Genomic DNA, 25,146 nt, shown 5'->3' on the forward strand with positions numbered 1-25,146 from the left:
GCTCTAACTTCATATCTGTTCTCTTTTCAATGTACAAAATCCTCTTAAGAGAACCTTATCTTTTTGATTCATCATTGCAGTTTTACACGGCCAAGTCCTACATCTTAGTCCTGATAGCGTTTCATACATAACTTTTAGATGATTTTTATGAATGAATTAAGTGAGGGAAGGCATGAATTTGATACTTTATGAAATGGTCTAATAAGATTTACATTTGGGCAATTTGACTTTCTGATCTGGATAGAAAGTGTTATAGAAAATTCTTCTATCTACTTGTGTTGCATTTAAATAAATGACCTCCCAGATGTCCTCCAAGAAGATAGTTTCACCATATTTTCAGGTTGAATAATGTTTGGTTTTGGTCCTTTTGGAGGTCATAAATCTCTTTAATCAGTGTTTAATGGTTTGGGGGATGACTCTGAGCAAGTATTCCATTAATTGAAAGAAGAATGTTGTCATCTGCCACAGAGATTTCTCATTATGTTCCATCAAAACAGAGCACTGTTTGGAATTCTTTTATGAACAGTGTAATTACACCACATCCTATGGTGTTTGTAAGTAGTGCTCACAATTACCATCTCTGTCATGAGTGGGAAGTGATCCGTGCTAAACAGGAGTTAGGCCAGATGGGTCTTGGTAAGACCCTCTCCCCGCCCCTTCAGCCTCATTAAATTAAGCTGTCCCTATGTGTGTGCACAAGACATAAATCAATCTTTTATTTCTGTATGTATTAAAGAAATGCATTCGCTTCCATTAATTAAAAGTCAAGTGTTGGTGTTTACAATGAACAGGGCAGAAGAGCCATTTATTCTGAAGGGTTTCAGAGAAGCAGATCCTGGTGAGATGCCACAGGCTTCAGGCAGGCTGGCAGCAAGTAGAACTCGGACACAAACCAGCCTGTCCTTGTCCTTGTCCTAGTCCTGGAAGAGAAAGCGAGCACCCCAGCAAACTCAGGACTCTATTTCCTCACTGCAAAATGACACCATCTAGAGGGACATGGCCGATACCCTCCATGGGTATGGAGAACACAAGGCCCTGCCCCATGCGCGGGAGTTACTGGGCTTGCCAGTCACATGTTGTAGTGTGCACTTTATCTTGTGGTCTCCAATTTTCTCCTGACTGTGATATTATTTCTGATTTTCCTTTTCACTTCACCTCCTGCCAATCCAACCCTTCCCCCATCTCAAACATACTCATAATTTTTGCAGGTATTTAATGTTCTCTCCCTTCTATTCTTCCTTTTTCACCTGCAGTTGCTTCTAAGTCATGTATTAATCATTTACATCTTAGTAAGAAGTGTAACCAATGTGATTCCCTGTGTCTATCACATTGTATATTGTGTATGTGCATGTATACATACACAGTGCATGTACATACACACACACTTTTATATATATATTATATAATTCATGGTGTGTATGTGTGTGTGGACTATTAAACTGAGTTACTCATTATGAAGAAAAGGGTTTGTGCCTGATTTAATAATTTTTCAAATATCCTTCTTACATACCAATGTCTTTTTTCTGTCATAAAATAACTGTCATAATAGACAGATTGGAAAAACTTTTCAAAGAGAAGTAGAGGAATTTCACCTGTAATTCTACCACTCAGAATTAATAACTATATTATTGGTGCACTTCCCTTCTTTTTTCACTTATAAAATTATGAACTATTTCTTGCTTATAAAAACATATAGAGAATAATGTACAGTAACATTCATATGTATATACCCCACTTGAGAGAAACAGCATTGGATATATGTAATTTCCCTTCTTACTCACTAGAGCTAACAAGTATTCTAAAGTTGGTGATTATTGTGCTTAGTATTGCCATGCATTTCTTTATTTTTTACTACAAATGTACATATCAACAAACAAAATATGATATTGCTTGCATACTTTAAATTTTCAAATCAGTGGTAGTATACTAAAATTTGTTTAATAAAAAAACCGACAACTTGTTATTATGCTCAAATTATACTTTGAAACTTAGCCATGTTGCTACATATAAATCTAAGTTTATTCACTTCGACCGTTGTACATTATTCTATGTATAAATAAAAATGCCACAATTTATTATCTATTCTCTAGGTGACTGACAGGTTGTGTTCAAGTCTTTTGCTATTACAATGGTTCATGTCTCCCAACACACATGTGCAAGGGTTCTCAGGGAAATAAAGCCATGTTTTATCAACTGCAGCTCGTGGGTGAGCGAGATGAATATCATAGAGGACAAATAAAGCTGGAAGGTCACCCCATGAGGAAGTAGGGATGTTCATTGATACCCCAAATTGTCTTCTGAGATTCAGAATTCACAGCTTAGGCAGTAAATGAGTCAGGAGTTGATGATAAGGCTTTTAAAATAATCTTGCAAAAATTCATGTACTCAGTATACATTTGGAGCACACACATAGTTCATCTCACTTACCTGAGGCCCTTCTATCAAATCTTTGGAACAGGGCAATTCTTTAGGAAAAGGCTCAGAGCAGTCAAATAAAGAAGTCTACATACTGACTGAGGCAATCCCAAACTTTAATCAGAAGAGGAATGATGTGACCCTCACCTGGAAATGACTTCCTCTCTTATTTTAGTCATGATTCTGACAAGCTTGGTCTCATTATTTCCCAGTCCACAGTAGATTAGAGACAGTCATTTTAAGGCAGGGAGACTGACAAAGGAGGATAGTAGATAGAAAAAAATGAGACTCCCTGGCTCTGCCCTTTTGTTTATCCTCTCACTTGCAGGCTGAAGAATGAGAAAAACAATCAGAAGGAAGAATTGGAGGCCTCTAGTGTAGGGGGAATAGCTCTTTATATACAACTTGAAACTGAGTCATCAGGAAATGCTTTAAACTCTTTAGACAAAGTTGGAGTGTGAGTTACATACTAGCAGCATTTCCACTGAGATTCGGGAATGTGGAAATTTTAACTTTAAAATAATGCTTGATGTATGCAGAGTTTACAATCTAGTAAACACTTTTGCCAAATTTATCATTACAACAAGACTGTGACTCAGGTAGGCAAACATTTCGCTTAAGGACAAGGAAATTGCAAGCCCAATAGACTTCAATGTCTTGATCATATTGGCCAAGCCATGGTCCTCTGGCTCCTTACCTTGCATTCTTCCTGCCTCTCTGTGCCACTCTCCTTTCCTACAACTCTTCCCTGGAGACCTGGGCCAGGGCACTGTGAAATCAAAGCTAAGAACACTGATTTGACATAGGTGACTTCTGTGCATGGCAGTTAGAGCACATGCTTGAGGCCTGGACAGTTCAGGTTTGATTCTTGCCTTAGTTTACTCATACACATGGAAATAATAATCCTTGGAGCCAGGCGATAGCAGAGCAGTAATGCAACTGGATCCATATGGGAAAGGCCCCACTCTGTGTCCTGGGACTGAGGTGAGCATGTTGGGTACACATGCTTACTCATCATCTGGTGTGGCTGAAACTGGGAGTACCTTGCAACGTGAAAACCCTGTTGGGAATGCCTGTCTCTCTGTCGGTCTGTCTCTCTCTCTCATAGAAGAAATAAATAAATAGGGACCAGCAGTTAACGTAATGGCTATGTGACTAGACTCCCATGTAGTCAATCACAGATCAAGTCTCGGACCCAGTGGCTTAAACTCACGCTAGGCGCGTGTGCATGCGTGCCCAAGATCCCGAGAGGAGAATGGAGAAGAAGAGAATGCGGTGTGGTCTTCCCCCCTGGAGGGTGATTTCTCGCTTTCTGCCTCTGTCTTTCTGGCGATTGCACACGCCCTATAGCAAAAATCTCTCCAAAAAAGGAAATAATAAATAAATAAATAAATAAATAAATGTTTACAAATTCACACTACTGGGGACCAGTAGGTGGCATGGTGGTTAAGGTCCTAGATACTTCCACATGGCCGGCCACAATTTGAGTCCTGGAGATGGTGGCTTGCTTTCTCTCTCGCTGTGTGTTTGTGTGTGTGTGTGTGTGTGTGTGTGTGTGTGTGTGTGTGTGTGTGTATGTGTGTGTGTCTGGTCAAATTAAAATAAATTAATTAATAAATAAAATTAAATAAATAATTCTTTAAAAAAAAACACAAAAAACTCATCCTGCTTACATCATAGGGTTATTGGGATAACCCAATCAATTCATTCACAAAAAGTACTTAGACAAATAGCTAAAATGTGGTAAGTACTATATCCTACTTCCCAAACTGTAACAGAATAGATGTGAATTCACAAAGTATGGGTAGTTAGGAAAATAACTATGATTTGAGATTAGAAACTGGACTATAATAATGCATCTCTGACTTCCAGAGACTTTTTTAATGCTTCTGTCCTATTTTATTATTAAATCATTTATCTTAAAATTCTTTACTTCCATTTTTTTAAAGTTAGCTTTATGGCTCAACAAGCTATTTTTGGTTGCATTCCAGCAAATTGGTATAGTCTGTCCTTGTTTTTTGTTCGTGGTGTGGTTCTAGTCCCTGTGTTTGTAAAAAATTGGAAACAGTGTTAATGACATTTTAATGAAAGAACATTTTAGTAAAAAAAAGAAATCTTAAGTATACAAGTGAAGGCTATGCCCTACCTCTATTCCAATTGCCAAGCTTTATTAAAGGTCCTTCTTGGGAACCAGCAGTTAGCGTAATGGCTATGTCGCTGGACTCCCACGTAGTCGACCACGGTTCGCGTCCCGGACCCGGTGGCTTAAAACTCACATCGGGCGCGTGTGCGTGCGTGCCCTAAATCCTAAGAGGAGAATGGAGGAGAAGGGATTGTGGCGTGATCATCCCCCCTGGGGGGTAATTTCTCGCTTTCTGTCTCTATGTCTCTCTCTGTCTGGCGAGCGCACGTGCCCTATAGCAAAAGCCTCTCCAAAAAAAGAAAAAAAAAAAAAAAGGACCTTCTTTAGGAAAATTAAGTTGCTACTTTTAGCTTAATTTAATTTTTTAAATTTATTTTTCCATTTTATCTTATACATTCAATTACAAAAGTTGCTACTTTTTAAAATCATAAAAAAAGACCTTATTTAATACCACCTGTGCAATGTTTATAGAAAGCCATAGAATCATTCTGTTCTAGTGGCAGCTGGGGTGGTTAGCATGGCAATTAAGAAACTGTACAAAAAAATTCACATTCAGTTTTTAGTAAATAACTTTTTAAATGTTATTTGAAGAAAATGCACCATTTTTCTTGCAATATTTTGAAATAAGCTGGTAAGGCAGAAAATAAGGAGAGCTGTGTGATGGAAATCATTGAGTATCTTCTCTTTTTTTTAATGCATATTATTAAACCAGCCCTGTAGGAATTGTGCCCCTTGTCTTTCCTCTGTTCTCTTCAGATAATTTCTACTTATGAGCAAATTTTTTATGTATTTTTTAGTCAGAATATATATATTATTTGGTATTATTAAGTTTTTCACTGATTATAAGCAATTTAAAAATATTTCTGCAGGGGCCAACAGGTGGTGTAGTGGTTAAGGCACTGGATCCCTACATGGCCAGCTCTAGTTTGAATCCCAGACCTGGTGACTTGCTTCCTCACTTTCCCTCTCTCTCTCTTTGATGAAAGTGTGTGCCCTATAACAAATAAAAATAATAAGAATAAGAATGATAGTGACAATAAATAAAATTAAATGAATAATCCTTAAAAATGTTTCTCCTTTAAAATAATCATGTGATATTTATCTTATAAATTCAGCAAAAGTTTATTTGACCATATCATTGCACATTTTCCAATAACTATTTTTTTCCACGCATTTTCTTTTTTTTATTCTTTTGAGTTGCTATTCTGGGGTTGTTTCCCATTGCTAGGAAGTGGAAGAATATGGAAGATTTACTGCTGAATGAAGCAAGCAAGGCTATGAAGGAAAGACATTGTATATCCCCACTTAATATATACCGAGTGTCTGCACTCTATGACTGAAACTGATTGACTAGAGGATATAGAAACACAGTAAATAGATATGAATACCAGATATAGTGTATGTGAAAAAGCAGAGTCTGAGGAAGGACATTTAGAAGAAAAATGTGAGGCAAAGCATTAATGAGACAAAGAATTATGATATTGTCTGTTGAAAATAATTTTATAGTTTTATCAACTGGACTAGGGAGAAATGTTCACATGTTGAAATATTCACTTTCTAAGCTAAATAATGTGATTGACTGTAAAAAGAAAATAAATTTTTTTTTTTTGGAGAGGTTTTTGCTATAGGACGCGTGCGCTCGCCAGACAGACAGAGAGAGACAGAGAGACAGAAAGCAGGAAATCAACCCCCAGGGGGGATGGCCACGCCGCAATCCCTTCTCCTCCATTCTCCTCTCGAGATCTTGGGCACGCACACACACGCACCCGGCGTGAGTCTAAGCCACCGGGTCCGGGATTCGAACCGTGGTCGACTACATGGGAGTCCAGCGACACAGCCATTACGCTAACTGCTGGTCCCAAGAAAATAAAATTTTAAAATATTTTTTAAAAGGTTAAAAAAAAAAGAAGTAAAAAAATGTAAATACTTTTGCAGGTTTTGTTATAGAGTGCTGTTAGGACTTCCTGAAAATGTGAACAAATTTAGAGTTGTGGAAACAATTCTATTTAAGAGAAAATAAAGTACAATCTTGTATTTTCAAGAAAAGAGATACAGGATGGGAGAAATACAAAAGAGAAAAAGGGTGAGAAACAGCATTAAGAGTATTTAAGAATGGGTATTTAAAAAGTCCTAAAACCCATAATTTGAGGCCAGAGTAGGCATGAAAAATAAATACCTGTTCACTGGGGTTTTTTTTAATATATTTTTAAAAATTCATGATGGAGTGAATGTACACACACAAGAGAGACACACACAGAGAGAAGCTTATTCATATCACAGAGCTTAATCATATCACAACCTTCTTCCTTCATTTTCCTGCCCACCAGGATCCCAGATACATCCACACACTCATATATTTTCAGGCCAACCTGCCAAGGACTCAGATTGCAGTCAGCATGTGACTTCCAGCTTTGATGTCTGGCTTGCTTCCAACGGTACCACAGAGGCTGGGCCATCCTTCACCTTCAGAAAGGAGATTGCTCATGTTGAGACTAAACTGTGAAACAGCCCATTTCCATTCCTTTTAACTTAAAGGACAGCCAGTAGAATCATTGCGTAATTGAGTCTATTGGCCACAAGTACTGCCATCCCTACTTTTCGATACTTCACTCTATTTTTCTGGGGAGAGGTTTTTGCTATAGGGCGCATGCGCTCGTCAGAGAGACAGAAAGCGAGAAATCACTCCCCAGAGGGGATGGCCAATGCTGCAATCCCTTTTCCTCCATTCTCCTCTTGGGACCTTGGGCATGCATGCACACGCACCTGGCATGAGTTTAAGCCACTGGGTCCAGGACTCGAACCGTGGTCGACTACATGGGAGTCCAGTGACATAGCCATTATGCTAACTGCTGGTCCCAATACTTCACTCTTCACACACATCACATAGCATCCTATTTATTTGGAATCATTTGGATGTGCTTGGCCAGGCAGATATTTTTCCCATCAGAAGATTGGCAGAATATAGAACTTTGGGTTGCCAAACACTGAGGCTTGTTTACTGAGCCATTCTGCCTCCTATGCATAGAGCAAATGAGGGGAAGATGGGATAAGGAGGGGGATGTTGTTTTTGGAGGAGTCTGAGCTTTCGTTTCCCATTAGTGAATTTTATTTAACTAAAAAACACTACCTATGTATTGCTATGACAACACTGAGCTGCAGGCTTCCTGCTCTAGTTTTCTCCCATGCATCAAATCAAACACCTAGTCATGTTGCCCAGATAGTCATCTTTTGGCTGATCTTTAAAGACCCCACACTATGACTGTTTTTTTTTTTTTCCTTAAAACACATGAGCAGACACAAATTTTTGCAATCCGTAAAACTACCAAACTCAAGGGCATGTTAGATTTCAAAAGCTGCAGGTCAGATGTTTAAAACTTCAAACAATTTCCTGCTAGAAAAAAATAATGGCATCTCGGGAGTTTTTTTTGTCATTTTACATTCTTTAGATACTAAACATGGATATTTTATTTGATTTTTACAACAGTTTGGGTAGAAAGTATTATTAATCCATTTTACAGATGATGGGGGGGAAAAAAAAGAGAGAAGCTAAGTCAAGTTTTTCAAAGTCTTGGAGCCAGTGGGCATGAGAGCTAGATCTCTAACCTATGTCCTCAAGCTCTAACCCTGTCTCTTTCAACGTCAGCATACTTGGACAGGCTCCTGATGCAACACAAAAAGGCCATTTTGCCCATGATTGTTAATAGTGCAATTTAGGAAAAATATTTTCCTTTCGATTTTGGGATTTGAGGCAGTCTGTGGGCAGTGATGCGAAATAAGTCATGCTAAGCTTGTCTTTGGAGCCCTTGGGCTTCTTTTCCTGTACTCGTAATGTTCTTTTCACTGACTCAGCTCCAAGAATACTAAATCAGATTGGTTTTGAGTTGTGATTCAAGAATTTATATTGAAAAATACGCAAAACAAAACAAACAAACAAAATCCTCTAACATCAATGAAAGTTTAAACAAAGGGAACAGGAAAGCAATTTCTTATGTAAGAAAACGGGCAAACTTAACGACATAAAGAAGTCATTTCCTCTTAAGTTAACCTTTACATGAATATCTCAAAATAATATTTCAAGAAAAAAAACATAAGGGATTAGCTGATGATAAAGTTTCCTTAGAAAAACTAACAAGCATGAGTAGGCTGTACGTTTTGACTAAGGAGAGCAGTGAGGATGTTTCGCCTAGAGATTTCATAACATGCTACAAAAAGGCCAGCTCTTTCCATCTTGCATCCCTGACACCTTCCTCATATCTAGAGTCCCTGTGCTGGTCTTCATCAAGCCAGCACTGGCTGTTTAAGGAACTGAAAAATCTGGCTGTATGCAGAACAGGAGGAACCAGACCTAAGTGGAATGACTTAGTTCTACAAGAACATTAGAGAGATAATGACTTACAAGATTTAAGAAGACACATGGGTGAGAGTATAAGGAAATAGACACTCTCCTCTCCTGCTGGTGGGTATTTCATTTCTCCTTCAGATACCTGTGCATGAAATGTGGTATATACAATAGTCTTCCTGAAAGTCTGCTGATTCTTCAATATCATTCCTTAATTCACTTCTGAACCCACATGTTATTCAAAAGCTTCCAGATTTCCAAATTTCTCAATTTTCTGCAGCACTGAAGCCTTCAAGAGCAGGGTACAGGAAGCCATTTTCCTGTGTGCATTGTTTGTAAAGCATGTGTTTACAAGTGGAACTGTCAAATGTCCTAGTTTGCCCAGAGAATCCTGTTGTTTCTCATATAATGATCTCCTTTCATAGATATCCTGATTTGGTGCATAAATTATATGACCACCCTATTTATAGGGAAAGGAGCACCTGCATTTCAGTGGAGGAGGAAAACAGCTTTGCCTAAAGAACATATGTGTGACGCTGAACTCCTCTCTAAGGCAGGAAGAGGGGACCCTCCCACCTCTAACTCCCTCTGTGTAAACTTTCCTTAAGTCAACTCACAGGCTCTTGGAAGGCTGGCCTGAGTTAGCATTGTGTCCTCATTAGCAACATGGAATTCCCATGTGTTCCATCAAATGAGACTCTTTCAAGGAGCCACTTAGCTCATAGCAACAGAGTATGCACATGTGTATGTATGTGTGAGCAAGTGTGGTCTCAACCTAACCTTGCCGTGGGTAAGAAGAAATGTGGAAATACAGAGAGAATGCTCTGTATTCTCTCAGTATTTCTGGAATTGCCTCCTCTTGTTTGCAAGGCAGGAGGAGGAGAAAGGGTGGGGCAAGGGAAGGGAGAGAAAGGGGAAGGACATATTTAAAACCACTGACAACTCAGAGTCCTCTCCCTCCATGTCCCAAGGTCGGTACTGCTGTATAGAAAACCCCTGTGACCTGGCAGTTTCCATAGAGACAAGTCTCTTTCATAGGAAGGTGCGGTGAGCAGGATATACAAAGCCCTAGCAACTGGCTGAAGGCTTTTTTTTCTTAATTTTTTTTTTTAAATGAGGATATTGCTGTACTTGAATTCAAAAGGCCTTTCCCTGGGAAAGCAGGTTCTGGGTAGCAGGAAAGAGCTAGCTAGCTTGCCCAGTGGCTGTAAATTTGGAAATAAGATTTGAAAGCTGATCATGGACTAGAGTAGGAAGAGGGAGGAAGGATGACTGATGCTTACCGGGCAGGCCGGATCCGGTCTGAACCACCTTCCAGCCTGCTGTATGGGAGTTCACCGCTACTGCTAATTAATCCAGGAAGTAATACCACTAGGGACGAAAGAAACTGCTACTGCCTCAGCAGCCTCAGCGTGGTCTTCCCTTCCACCTGGCAAAGTCCAGGCATTTTTAGCAAGGAGAAGTCAAGCACTGAGGGATGCAGAATCTGAGAGCTGTGCAACACAGTGAAACTGCTGACTTGGCACAAAGCATGGTCCATTTAGCTGATATTTACCTAATGCCTGCCTCATTCATCAAACCAGCTCAAATATTTCTCGAGGAGAGTCTTCTGTCTTAGTAAGAGACGCATTTGGCTGCATATAAAGAGACCCAGCTGAGTAGTTGACCACATAGCGGTTTATTGTTCACATAATAAGAGGTCCAGAAGTAGGCTGTCCAGGAGGGCTGCCAGCTCTGTATTCATCCAGGTACTAGCTCCTGTTGCTCTCCCTGGCCGTTCTTGGCATGTTTCATCCTCGTGGTCTCTTCATGGTCACAAGATGGTTGTTTTAGCTCTAGCCATCATCTGAGGCAGGAAGAAGGAAGAGAAAAAGGGTCAGTGGCCACATTGAGAAGCAAAACCTTTCCTAGAAATTCATGGCAGATTTCTGCTTCCATCTCATTAGCCAGAGCTGGGTCATGAGGCTCCAACTCCAAGCTCCAAGGGAGGCAGGGATATGCGGTTTTTCAGCTGAGCCAATTACCACCATGAGCAAACGAAGAAGGAGCATGACTCAATGAGAAGCAGCATCTGCCGCAGGTTCCCTGATCATCTCTGCACATCTTATATCTCGAGGTCAGCTTATAGCTCCCTGTAGTGGTGTGCTGGAAAATGTCTAATGGTCAGACCTCTGGGACCATAAGAGGGGGGAGGGGACACCAATTCAAAGTCTTTTTACTGATTTCCATGATGTAAATACTCCTGTTATGGCCAATTTCAAGCTACCCACATGATGTCCAATAGAGTTTCAAAGAAATACAGTCACAGATCATTCTGTGGTATTTGCACCGTGCAGATACAAAAGGCATAAATAAATTTAACAACACAGAAAGTAGTAAGATGTAAAATAATTAGGATACCATCGTTTATATATTTATTATCTTAAAGCCAGCCAGACATATGTGGAATGTATGCCCAAAATCCTGAGAGAGTGGCAGAGATGGGATCGTGGCATGGTTTCCCCTCTGAGAGTGGGAGGGTAATTTCTCAGTTTCTCTCTCTGTCTCTCTGATGAGCATGAATACCCTATAGCAAAACTAGAAATAAATAATATATAAATATTTGTTATCTTGTTTTTAATATATTATTTAATTGCAAGCTAACATAATTTAAAATTGAATAGTGAGTGACTGCATCTAACCACCAGCTCACAGCATTCTTGGAAATATTTTTAAAGTTTTATTTATTTATTCCTTCCATGAGTGAGAGAGAGAGAGATAGCACTCCCAATAGAGTCTTGATACTGCTATTCATCCCCACCTTCAGTCAGCTCCAGATTATAGGCACATGTATGCCCAGTGCCCTTAGGGAGATCTCGAAGCATGAACCAGGAACCTTCCCATGTAGGACTGCCTCATGTTTTACTGCTGTGTCACTGTCAACCCCCTGTTCTCAGAAACTTAACCACCTACTCCCATGCAAGCCATCACATGAAGAATCCCCCACATGACTCCCTTGTGGATCTCTGCACTTCCTACATTGCACTTATTGGAGTTTAACATCATTGGGGTGTTTATGTGATCGGGTGGTTAATATTTCTTTCCCCTGCTAGGGTGTAACTCCATGAGGGCAATATTTGTGTCCAGTGTTCTGATCATGATGTTTGGAACACAGCAAATGCTCAATTCATATTAAATAAATAAAAGAATCAATCCAGTTGGAATAAGGGTATATATATAGAAAGCGAGAAATCAACCCCCAGGAGGAATGACCATGCTGCAATCCCTTCTCCTCCATTTTCCTCTTGGGATCTTGGGCGTGCACTCACACATGCCCAGCATTGAGTTTAAGCCACTGGGTTCAGGACTCGAACCACGGTCGACTACATGGGAGTTCAGTGACATAGCCATTAAGCTAACTGTGGGTCCCATAAATGGATAATTTATTGATGCCCCAAAGCTCTTGCATCTCAGCCTCTAGTTCCATCTTTTCCTTCAGTACTGGGTATCATTCTTTTAAGCACCTTGTTTCCCGGACTTGATTAAGGTATGGGAACATTTCGGTCTCTTTTTTCGCATCTCTGTTGATAGTTCAAGTCCTGGCCTGCCTTCACCCAGAGGAAATGGTGAAGAAGTTGTACAGAGAAGCTGAGAACAGAAATGGGACTGTGAATTGAAAATGGTCATTTTGAAACAAAAACTAAGGTTTTATCTTGCCAAAATGTAAGGCAGATAACAAATATCCCTGCCTCCTGATTCTGTGCTGCGAATGCACGTTGGAGAGAACTGGATCTGTGAACAAGCAGCTGGATGACTTTGCCAGCCACTCTCTTCTCTGAACCTTGATTTCTTTTCTCTAAAATGCTCGAACCCCAGCATGCTATAGTTCAGAGAAAAGAACTAAAAATAAACCAGATGAATCCAGGGTGCCAGGCTTTCCATATTCCTTGCTTTGGCAAAGATGATAAAAGTGGTGGCAAAACAGCAGGATAGCCATGATAGAACTTCCACATGGGAAGGTCCTAGGTTTGTGTCCCAGAGCCTCCCTGTAAATGCTGGGTGCACACACACAGGCCTCTGATCCAAGCTGGCTGACATTGGGGTGGCTCATGGAGTGAAGACTCTATTGAGGGTGTCTGTCTCTTTCACTCTCAGAAGAAACAAATAAATAACGGTAAAAAAAAAAAAAAAAAAAAAAAGATGATTAAAGTGCCTTGAAAAAAACTATTTCCATCAAACCTTGGCTTCCCTTACCTCAAGAAGAAGGTACTAATGCCCAGCAGATTGCAAATGCCAGTATAACGAAGAATGCAGCTCCACTTTAAAAGGAAAGTATATTGATTTTTGGAACAGCCATCCCCTAGTATACGTAATTTTGAGTCAAAACAAGAAAATTTATGAGGGTTCAGCTTACTCTTATAACATTTTAAAAATCAATAAAAGCTGCCAATAAGAACGTGGATGTGGTGGCTCAAAAAAGCAGATAGAAGGATATTTTTGCTGGTATCGAATAGAACAATTAAAACAAGCCCTGTAACAGAGGGAAAACGGAACTATTTTATCAGGTAGAAAGTACTTGAGCCTAGAACTAAAGTTAAGACTCTTAGATACAATTTCTGGCTCCGATGCCTTCAGAGGTAAGCATCATCATTATAGCAGGGACCATATTTATCTTGCTGATTATAAAACCCAGTGCCTCACATATAGTAGATATTCAACAAACATTTTTTGAATAAACGTTTTGTACTGCCACTTAATCACTGAGTCTCAGTTTTGCTTTTTCATTCATTCCTCCATTTGGTACTTCCTTCAGTCTCCCTACCACCACTTCCTTGTCTAGGTCACCGTTATCTTTAAATAGGTCATTGCAGTGGACTCCTAACTGCTCCACTACCTCTAGTCCTGTCCCCATCTAAATTCTAAATTGTCAAATTTGGCACCATAAAATGGTTCATAGTTGGGGCAGACTGGTTTGGTGGTTAAGGTGACTGGACCTCACATGCCTATAGCATGGTTCTAGTCCTGGATCTGGTAGCTTGAAAAACATACCTGACATGTGTATGCATGTCCAAAATCTTGAGAAAAAGGAGAAATGGAGGAGAGGGTATTATGGTGTGACCATGCCCCATGAGGGATTGTTTTCTTGCTCCCTTCTCCCCCTACCCCATCTCTCTTTGGTCAGTGCACACGCTCTTTGGCAAAAAATTTTAAAAATTGTTTACAGTATATTCTATTTTCTTTTAATGTTTGTAGGACTGATAGTGATGTTTCTTTGATTTAAAGTTCAACACACCATATTGGTAATTAGTAAATGTTCCATATGTACAAGAAAGAAATATTTTCTGAATTTGCTTGGTGCATTCCTCATTTAGGTCAAGTTGTCTAACCGTATTATTTAAGCTTCTATTTCCTTAACATTTTTTCTACTTCTTCCATCAGCAGAGAAAGTTATATTAAGTTATTGAGAAAATTATATTAAAATCTTCAGTTATAATTATGCATTTGTCCTTTTGTCTTTTTAATTTATCAACTTCTGCTTTTTAAACTTTGAGGATGTTATTCATTTCGTAAAACTTAAAATTGTTAAATCTTGGGACCAGCACATGGCATAATGGTTATATCTCTGGAATTCTATGTAGTTGACCATGGTTTGAGTACTAGACCTGGGGACTTACTTAAAGCTCATGGTGGGTGTGTATGCATACCCAAAATACCAAGAGGAGAATGGATGAGAAGGGATTGTGGCATGGCCATCTCCCTGGGAGTGATTTCTCACTTTCTGTCTATCTGTCTCTCCAGGGAGTGCACATGCCCTATAGCAAAAATCTCTTTCAAAAAAAAAATTAGATCTTCCTATTGAATTTACCTTTTCATCATAATGAAAACTTATGTTTTCTTTCTTTTTTTTTTTTTTTACTGTATTAGTCTAGCTAAGGAGTTACTAATTTTATTAATCTTTGTGGAGATCTATATCTAGTAATATTTCCTGAATAAGTCCTTTTGGTTTGAAATTAATACAGTCATGCTTTGACGATGTTACATGTTTGGCTCCAAACCACCACAATAAAGGAACTGTTCAGATAAAGTAATCACATGAGCTTTCTGATTTCTCAGTGTATATAAAAGTTACATTTATCATTGGGAACAGCATTTGGTGTAGCAGTTACGTTGCTGAACTCTGATGTGGTCAACCATGGTTCAAGTCCCATACCCGGTGACTTCAAAATTATGCTGGCATGTTTGCCTGGGAGATCCTGGAAGGAGAATGGAGGAGAAGGGATTATGGCAGGGCCATGCCCCCCCCCCCCATAGGGAGTGATTTATCACTTTATCTCTCACCATCTCTGTCCCTTTTTCTCTCTGGCAAGTATACATGCTTACGGCAAAAACTTCTCCAAGAAAAAAAAGAAAAAGTTACGTTTACCCTCTACTGTAGTCTATTAAATGTGCAATATAATTATATCTATAAAAAAGTATATATCTTAATTTTAAGATATTTTATTGTTAGATTGGTTTTATAGTCTAATGGTTAGGGGGTTTCATTCCACATAGTCAACAATGGTTCAAATCCCAGCCCTGAAAGCTGCACAGACGTGCCAAAAATACCAGTGGAATAGAGAAAAAGAAGAGGCATGACCATGCCCCCTTAGGAGTGATTTATCTCTTTCTCTGTGAGTGCACATGCCCTCCAGCAATTACACAAATGCTTTATTGTTTGAAAATGCTAATGACCTTTTGAGCCTTCAGTGAATTGTAATCTTTTTGCTGGTGGAGGGTCTTGCCTCAAGGTTGATTGCTGCTGAACTGATCAGTGTCTGGATTGCTGAAATCTGGGTGGCTGTGGCAATTCCTTAAAATAAGACAACAAGGAAATCTGCTACTCTCATTGACTTCCTTTCATGAAAGATTGCTCTGTAGCATGCAGTGCTATTTGGTAGCATTTTCCCCACAGTAGAACTTTGTTCAAAACTGGAGTCAATCTAAAACTCTGCCACTGTTTTATCAACCAAGGTTATGTAATATTCTAAACATTTTGTTTTCATTCCAACAATGTTTACAACATCATCACTATGAGTAGTTTCCACCCAAGAAACAATTTATTTTTGTTCATCCATAAGAAGCAGCTTCTCATCCATTATAGTTTTATCATGGGAATGCAGCAATTCAGTTATCTTTAGGATCCACATCTCTCTCTAGTTCTCTTGCTGTTTCCACACAGATGTATTTACTTCCTCCACTGAAGTCTCGAATCGCTCAAACTCATCATGAGGGTTAGAATCAACTTCTTCTAAACTCCTGTTAATGCTGATATTTTAACCTTCTCCTGTGAATTAATCTTGAACAAAAGTTTAGTAGATTAAACGTAGTGATATATAAACAGATAATACAGAGTGACTATATTTCAGAAATGTAAACTTGATTTAACACTGAAAAATCAATGTAGTACACTATATTAATATAGACTAAAGAAAATCATCTAATTATCTCAGTAAATGTAGGGGAAAATTTTGACAAGACTCAAAATCTATAATTTTGACAAAACTCAAGATCCATTTTTATAACAATTCTCAGCAAAGTAAGAATCGAAGGAACAGTTCCAAGCAAACATTATTACTTAATGGTAAAATATTACAGGCTTCCCTCTGAGTTCAGAAACAAAACAAAGATGCCCACACTCACTACTATCATCAATGCTGTATTGGAGACCCAAGCTAGTACAATAAGCTTAGCAAAAAGGAGGCAAAAAACTGAAAAAGAAAAAAATAAAATTGGCATTATTTGTAGACTACCTTATTATATAAAATTTAGCATAATTCTTAAAGGCTTTAGGATTTTTAAAATAGTAAAAGAGATTGGGCTTCAATTTAAAGTCACCAGCTTCATTAGCCCCTAAGAAGAGAAGTAGTCTATCCTTTAAAGCCAGATATTGACATCTTTGGCTATGAATGTATTAAAGGACATTTTCTTCCAATGGAAAGCTGTCTCATCTATATCAGAAATCTGCTGTTTAATGTAGTCACATTCAAAGGCGATCTTACTGAAATCTTATGGATAACTTGCTGCAGTTTCTATAACAGTCCTTGCTGATTAACCTTATGCTTTTATATTATGGATACAGCTTTTTTTCTTAAGCCTCATGAACCAATCTCAGCTAACTTCCAACTTTTCTGCAATTTTCTCACCTCTCTGAGGCCTCTCTCTGCCTTTATACAATTGAATAGAGTTAGGGCCTTGCTCAGAATAGGCTTTGACTTAAAGGACTGTTGTGGCTGGGTTAACCTTCTATCTAGACCACTAACACTTGCTCCTTACAAGGCTGGAAAGTGACATGGTGATTAAGTCTCTGGATTCCCACATGGCCTACTGAGTTACAAGTCCCTGACCGACTGTGGTACATGTCCCTGACCGGGTAGCTTGCTTTCATTCTCTTTCTCTCTGTGACCCTCTCTGGTCAAAATAAAGAATAATAATAACAAATGAAATTTAAAAAATTTTAAAATTATTTTATTTATTCATTTACTTATTTTCTTTTGATCAAAGAGACACAGAGAGAGAGAGAGAAAGTGAGAAAGCAAGCCACCAGGTCCAGGATTTGAACCAGGGTTGGCCATGTGGGGAATGTCCAGCACCTTAACCACCACGCCACCTGCTGATCCCAAAATTAAAATGTTTTTAAATGCCTCTCATCTTACTTATTTTTTAAAAAAGAAGTTTTCTTCATATCAGTCCTTTTCAAACCAAAAGGACTCTAGTAAAGGAGTACTAGATATAGATCTCCACAAAGATTAGTAAAATTAATAACTGCCTAAATAGACTAATACAGTCAAAAAAAGAGAAAACATAAGACTATTTCACTTTCTGATTATTTGTGTGTTCACTGGAATAGCATTTTCAATTCCCTCCGAGAGAACTTTTCCTTTGCATTCACAACTTGGCTAATTGTTTGGTGCAAGATGCCTGGCCTGGCTTTTCGCCTGTCACAGTTTTTGATATTCCTTCCTCACTAAGCGTATTTCCAACGTGATTTGAAGCGAAAAATGTGCAACTCTTTCTTCTTTACATGAACACTTACAGGCCATTGTAAGGTTATTAATGGGCCTAATTTTCATATTGCTATGTCTCCAGGAATAGGGAGCCCAAGGAGAGGGAGAGAGATGGGGATGGCTGGTCAGTGGAGTAGTCAGAAAACATACAACATTTATCAATTAAGTTCACTATCATATATGGGTGCAGTTCGTGGAGTCTCCAAACACAACAGTAACACCAAGAATTACTTATCATAGAGCACCAAACAGATATACTAATAACAAAAAGTTAGAAATATTGTGGGAATTATAAAAATGTAACACAAAGACAAAGAGTGATCACATTCTGCTGGAAAATATACCATTCATACATTTGGCTGTGCTCAGGGTTGCCACAGTTCTTTAATTTATAAACACATACACAAAATTTAAATAAAGTGCAACACACACACACACACACACAACTTAAATAAAGTGCAATAAAAAGAGGTGTGCCTGAATAGCCACACCAACCTTTGGTTGGCGTGTTGTTCTTTTCCCATCGTTTTACTGTCACTTTTTCTGTGTCCTTATATGTAAAAACAGCATTTAATTGCGCTTTATTTCTTAAATAACAATTACAAATCTTTGTCTTTAATTTCTATCTGAAATTGCTGTAAGTATTGGGAAGTTTGGCTTTTTTTTTCTCACAGATTTTTGCTAAAGGATGTGTGTGCTCAACAGAGACAGAAAGCAAGGAAATCACCCCCCCCCCGCCCCAGGAAAAACAACAACTGAGAAAGCATTCATGGGCGATAGTCATGCCATAATTCTTTCTCCTCCATTTTCCTCTCAGAATGAGAGATTTGATTTTAAGTGTACATCTTTATGTCAATACGTTTAATGGAAGTGAAAAAGTTTCTTGGAAAGTTTAAATTTCTAAGATTGACACTTATAGGTAGAATCTAACTTTATTTTAAAAATAGTCTGGATCTCAAATTAGGAACATCCCTATAAAAAAAACTTCAGACTTGAAATGATTTCTTTTTTTTTTTTTTTCCTTTTTTTTGGGGAGAGGTTTTTGTTATAGGGCATATGTGCTCACCAGAAAGACAGAGACAGAGAGATAGAAAGCAAGAAATCACCCCCTGGGAGGATGGCCATACCACAATCCCTTCTCCTCCATTCTCCTCTTGGGATCTTAGGCACGCACACACACTCACCTGGCGTGAGTTTAAGCCACTGGGTCCAGGACTCGAACCACAGTTGACTACATGGGAGTCCAGCCACATAGCCATTACACCAACTGCTGGTCTTGAGACTTGAAATGATTTCTGTAGTGAATTCTTCCAAATATTTATAGAAAAAATATTACTAATATTATACAAACTCCTGGAGGGGGGAACAATTCCCAACTCATTTTATAAAGCCAGCATACTTTTATTAGGTGAACACTTTAGAGTGCCATGTTAAGAAAGGGAAATCAGGGTAAGCAGGTGGTGTGGTGATTAGGGCATTGGATTCCCACATGGCTGACCACAGTATGAATCCCAGACCTGGTGTCTTGGTTTCTTAATTTCTCTCTCTCTCTCTCTTTCTCTCTCTTTTTTTTCTCTCTCTGGTGAGTGTACATGCCCTATAGCAAATTTAAAAAAATAATAATAATGATAATACATAAAATTAAATACTTTCAAAATAAACTTTTTTAAAAAAAAGGAAGTCAAAGATCTAGCTTACTTATGAATACAGATAGAAAAATATTGAACAAAAGTTTAGTAAATTAAACCTACTGATATATAAAAAAGATATTACATCGTGACTATATTCCAGAAATGTAAACTTGATTTAACATTCAAAAATCAATATAGTACACTATATTAATATAGACTAAAGAAAATCATATAATTATCTCAGTAAATGTAGGGGAAAATTTTGACAAGACTCAAAATCTATTTTTTATAACAATTCTCAGCAAAGTAAGGCAAACATCATTACTTAATGGTAAATTATTACAGGCTTCTCTCTGAGTTCAGAAACAAAACAAAGATGCCCACACTCACTACTATCATCAATGCTGTACTGGAGACCCAAGCTAGTACAATAAGCTTAGCAAAAACGAGGCAAGAAATTGAAAAAGAAAAAATAAAATTGGCATTATTTGCAGACTACCTTATTATATACATTAATAATTCAAAAGAATCCATATAAAAGCTATTAAAATTAATAAATAATTTAACAGTGTGACTCTTTACAAGGTTAAAGTATAGAAATCACTTGTATATGCTAGTAACAAATAATTAAAAAATAAAAATAAATTTTAATGCCATTATAGTGTAGCAAAAAATAAAAGTCTTGGAATAAAACTAACATAAAATGTACAAGACCTCTAACAAAAAGGTATAAAACATTAGTGAGAGAAAATTTAAAGGCCCTAAATAAAAAGATGGATATACCAAATTCATGGATTGGAAGACTCAGTCTCATTAAGTTGTTAATACTTTTCAAATTAATTTACAGGCTAAATGCAACCCCATTCAATACCTCAGCAGACTTTTTTTTTTTTTTTTTTTTTTTTGCCAACCTTCTAAAATTTGCATATATAAAGTACAATCTGATGTTTTGCAGTATGCATACATTGTGAAAAGACTAAATCCAGCTAATTAACATATGCATCTCTCACATACTTTTCATTAATTTACAAGAACACTTGAAAGCTACTGTTTTGGAAATTTTCAAGAATGCAGCACATTGTTATTAACTGCAGTCTCCCTGTTGTATAATAGATCTCTTGAACTTATTTTTCCTGTGTAACTGAAATTTCATGTCTTTTGACCAAGGTCTCCAAATTCTTCCCTCCCCTCCATACCAACCCCAGGTAACTACCATAGAACTCTCTACTCCAAGGAGTTTGACTTTTTACAAAATCCACATATAAGTGAGTTCATGCAGTATTTATCTTTTCATGTCAGGCTTACGTCACTAAACTTAATGTTTAGCCATGTTGTCCCATATTACAGAATTTCTTTCTTTTTTAAGGCTAGATAATAGAAAATTTAAAGGCTCTAAATTTAAAGGCCCCACTTCTCTTTTCTCTATTACATTCAGCTGTTGATAAACACTTAGGTTGATTACATATCTTGGTTATCGTAAATAACACTGCAATGAACACGAGTGTGTAGATATCTCTTCAACATACTGATTTCTTTTCCTTTGGATATAGCCTCAGTAGTGGAATTGCTGTGTCACATGGTTGTCCAATTTTTAATTTTTTGAGGAACCTCAATACTATTTTTCATAATGACTGTACTAATTTACATTCCCATCAACAAGAATTTCCTTTCCTTCATATCCTTGCCAACATCTGTTATCTATTGGCTGTTTGTATGTTTTCTTTTGAAAAATGAATATTCAGGTGCTTTGCTCAGTTTTCAATTGGGTCATTTTCTTGTTATTCAGTGGTTTGAGTTCCTTTTACATTTTGGATAGTAACGTTTTCAGTATATGTGATTTGAAAATATTTTTTTATGTTCCGTAGGTATTTCATCATCTATTCACTGTTTCCTCTGCCAGGTTTTTTTTTAGTTAGATGTAATTCCATTTGTCAACTTTGGCTTTTGTTGGTTGCTTCCCTCTCTTGCATAAGCTAATTTCTCTGTGCAGAAGCCCTTTCCCTTAACTATTCCCATGTAGCTCCAAGTCATTCCTCAAAACTCGACTTGGAGGGAACCAGCAGTTAGCGTAATGGCTATGTCACTGGACTCCCACATAGTTGACTGCAGTTTGCGTCCAGACACGGTGGCTTAAAACCCATGCCGGGCACGTGTGCATGCATGCCCAAGATCTGAGAGGAGAATGGAGGAGAAGGGATTGCGGCGTGGTCATCCCCCTGGGGGGTGATTTCTCACTTTCTGTCTCTCTGTCTCTCTCTGTCTGTCTGGAGAGCGCACGGGCCCTATAGTGAAAAACCTCTAAAAAAAAACCCAAAAAACAAAAAACTTGGCTTGGAGACCATTAACTATAGAATGCGTTCTTGACTCATATCCAAATTTAGGATATCCCATAGCACATGTTTAAGTGCTCAGTTATTTATTTATTCCATTACTCAGTAAAATATTATATTAAACTCCTAAAACAATACCAGGAAGTACCCATTCCTATAGGGCCTCCTGGTCTAATAGGGCTAATAGCCACACAAGTAGACCTTGGCCTTGAGTATCTGCCCCACTTTTGGCTGTTGAAATTCTATTTATCTTTCAAAATCCAGAACATCATTCTGCTTCCTGATCATCTTACTTTAAACTCATGTCTTCTAAATTTTTAAAATAATTATTTATTTAATATTTATTTATTTATTCATTCATTTATTTTTTAATTTGACCAGAGAGAGACAGAAGGTGAGAGTGAGAGAAAGAGGAAGTGAGAAAGCAAGCCACCAGATTCAGGACTTAAACCCCGGTCAACCATGTGGGAATGTCCAGCGCCTTAACCACCACACCACCGGCTGGTTCCAAAATTCATGTCTTCTAAATTCTAACAGCACCAACTGTACTTCTAATTTGATACTTATCATCTCCTGCCTTACATTATTAGCTATGTCTTCTTGAATATATATATATATATTCCTAACAGAACTGACAACTCTAAACTATAGCCAGGTTCCCCTGCAAGCCTGGGGCTGTTAATTAAAATTCTCTGGTTCAATTTTTAACACTAATAACAACTAGGCTTAATAAATATGTGTTAATGAGTTAAATGTTTTATGCATTAAGCTCAAGCTATAGATTTCAGTGTGAAAGAGATCTAAAAATATGGGTCACATAAAAGGATATTCATTGCTGCCGTACTTATGACAAAAAATAAAAAATAATAAAGTATCTATCAAGGGCGTAATGGATAAAATGAAATATCTTATATTTATATATAGAAACACTCTACTGAATGAAAATAATGAACTAAATCTGTGTGCATCAATGCAGATAAGTCTAAAAACATGATAATCAATGAAAAGAGTAAGTTTAAGAGCTAAAACTTACCACATAGGTAAAATTTGAAAACAGATTAAATAATACATTCTGTTCCTGAATTCATGAATAAAAATTAGCTAAAAAAAAAAGTGAATCAAATCTAAGTTGAAGGTTGAACACATTCAAACTTTTTTCTAAAATTTTTATTTTATAAAATGAAGTAAGCACCTCAGCATGGGAATATGAGTACCTATCGTATTTTTAAAATCTTTTCTATATTTTAAAAGATTCTCAAAATGAAGAGAAACAAACAAAAAGATATACCATTTGGTCCAGCCCTCTGTTCTCTGGCTGGCAAGCTATTATTCTTTCTATTGTGTAAATATAAAGGTCAAGGGAGAATAGAGGGCCTGAAGCTATACTGAGGCTAGGGCACAGTCGGGGAATTGCTGATCAAAGTTCACTAATTCCTTTAAGTCAGCTAGTTTTCTTAGTGATTTTCCTTATTTTATTGTCAGCAAAGCAAGAAGGGGGAAAAAAAGGGAAAGGAAAAAGACCTTTTTTGTTGCCTGGTTACTATTAAATGAGATTACTAAATGCTGTGTTTCAGCCTCTTATACAGAGACATCTCATTCTTTGTACTTCTTCTGGATTGATTCTGTTTTCAGCAACTGACTACATGTGTCTTAGACATAGTATAAAATAATAATAATAATGGTTACCCATTTTTAATAGCTTATTATGTGACAGGCAGCATGCCAAACACTTTATATTCAGCTTTTGTATTATTATGGATACTTTCGGCTACAACTATAAAATTCAAGGAGAGTGAAACAACAAAGAAGGCCTTAGATCACATAACCTGGAGTCCAGAGACTGGCGACTTTCAGGACTGATTCATGCAAAGTTTCAGCAGCGTTAGTCAAGTCCCATGGTTCCTTCTCTTTCTGTACTAATCTCCAAGGGGTATTAGAAGAATGTCACAGAGTCAGGATAGGAGAGATCTATCCAATATGTATCCAACGTGTCCAGTAGGAGACACCCAAAGTAGCCCAGGCCTGCCCATCACAGAAGAGGATTGGGTTATGATCAGCTGCTTAGAGTTTTCAACATAGGGGAATAATGGAGACACTATGCTCCCCCTCACAAATATTTCTCTTTAATCCTCTCAATGCTCCTATGATTTAAATACTTTTATGATCTATGTTTTACAGACGAGAAAATAAGAGACTGAAAGGTTAGGTGATTTAACCAAGATCACAGGCTGGTAAATTCCAGGTTCTCTACAACCATATCACACTGCCTTCCAGGTGCCATGCACTGTGTGTTTAACTGTAACTCACTATACTCCTGGGTGGGGAACTGAGAAGTCACCCCATGGCCTACTTCAACCCTGAGGTAATAGATGACTGCCAGTCAATTCCAGGCTTCCAACTTCCCGAAGTTGACTCAGGAGCCAACTTCAGCTCCTGAGTCCCCTTTTTCTTCTCACCACACCGTATTTTCTGGGCTGGGGCCTCCTTTCTCTGTAAAATAAGCTGTGAGTGGTGGGTAGACTCACCAGTGCCCTGACTATCTGCCATGTTTGGGAAGTTAATGCCCAAAGGGATTTTACTGTTGCTACTCTTCTTTGAAACAAATTATAGGCATAAATAAAGGCTAAGAACAATATTCACAAACTTGGGATATTTATAAGGTACCAAATCTAACAACTCTCTTAGTCATCAAGCTGGGTCTCTTCCCAGGAAGTAGCCCTGAGGAACTGCACCACTGAAATAGTGGGAAGCTTCCTGAAGCTTGTGTCTCCCAGTCTTGGCGGTACATCTCAGAGCTCCTCGACAAGGTCATTGTCTCAAGGCAATGTCCTCAAAGCACTCATCTGATGTCTTTTTCAACTTTATCAGCCTGAGCAAATGTGCATAGAAACAGGCAAATGGTACCAACCAGTGGCACAGTGGTTAAAGCAACTGAACCCCACATGGCTGACTGCACAGCTCAAGTCCCAGACCCACTGGCTTAGAAAACATGCCAGGTGAGTGTATATGAAGCCCAAAATCCCTAGAGGAGAATAGGTTGCAGTATGACCAGGTGTTTCTCTCTCTCTCTCTCTCTCTCTCTCTGTCTCTTCTTCTTCTTTGTGGTGAGCACATGTGCCCTATAGCAAATGTTTTAAAAAGGAAAAGAAAATAAATGTGCAGATTAATCATCTGCTAAATGGGTCTTGTTAAAATGCAGACACTGGTTCAGTAGGTCTAGGGTAGGGTTCGAGATTTTTTAATCTCTCATAAGCTCTCAGGTGAT

General features: G+C 38.1%; 2 long non-coding RNA genes across 3 annotated transcripts; one reads left to right on the plus strand and one right to left on the minus strand.

Annotated features, from left to right (window-relative positions):
- Positions 1-695: 695 nt before the first annotated feature.
- On the minus strand, positions 696-9,524 carry LOC102480570 (uncharacterized). The gene is made up of 3 exons (XR_337386.1): positions 8,955-9,524; positions 6,928-7,021; positions 696-920 (listed from the first exon to the last, which is right to left on the minus strand). It is a non-coding gene; the product is annotated as an uncharacterized LOC102480570 (long non-coding RNA).
- Positions 9,525-9,602: 78 nt separating this feature from the next.
- On the plus strand, positions 9,603-24,852 carry LOC102480141 (uncharacterized). Of its 2 annotated transcripts, none has more exons than XR_337384.1 (3): positions 9,603-9,687; positions 10,844-11,013; positions 24,591-24,852. It is a non-coding gene; the product is annotated as an uncharacterized LOC102480141 (long non-coding RNA). The 2 variants fall into 2 exon arrangements; XR_001369732.1 differs by having other exon boundaries at positions 24,750-24,852.
- The last annotated feature ends 294 nt before the right edge of the window (positions 24,853-25,146 follow it).

The sequence above is a fragment of the Tupaia chinensis genome, unplaced genomic scaffold, assembly GCF_000334495.1.
Source record: "Tupaia chinensis unplaced genomic scaffold, TupChi_1.0 Scaffold145717_1, whole genome shotgun sequence".
Lineage (NCBI taxonomy): Eukaryota > Metazoa > Chordata > Mammalia > Scandentia > Tupaiidae > Tupaia > Tupaia belangeri.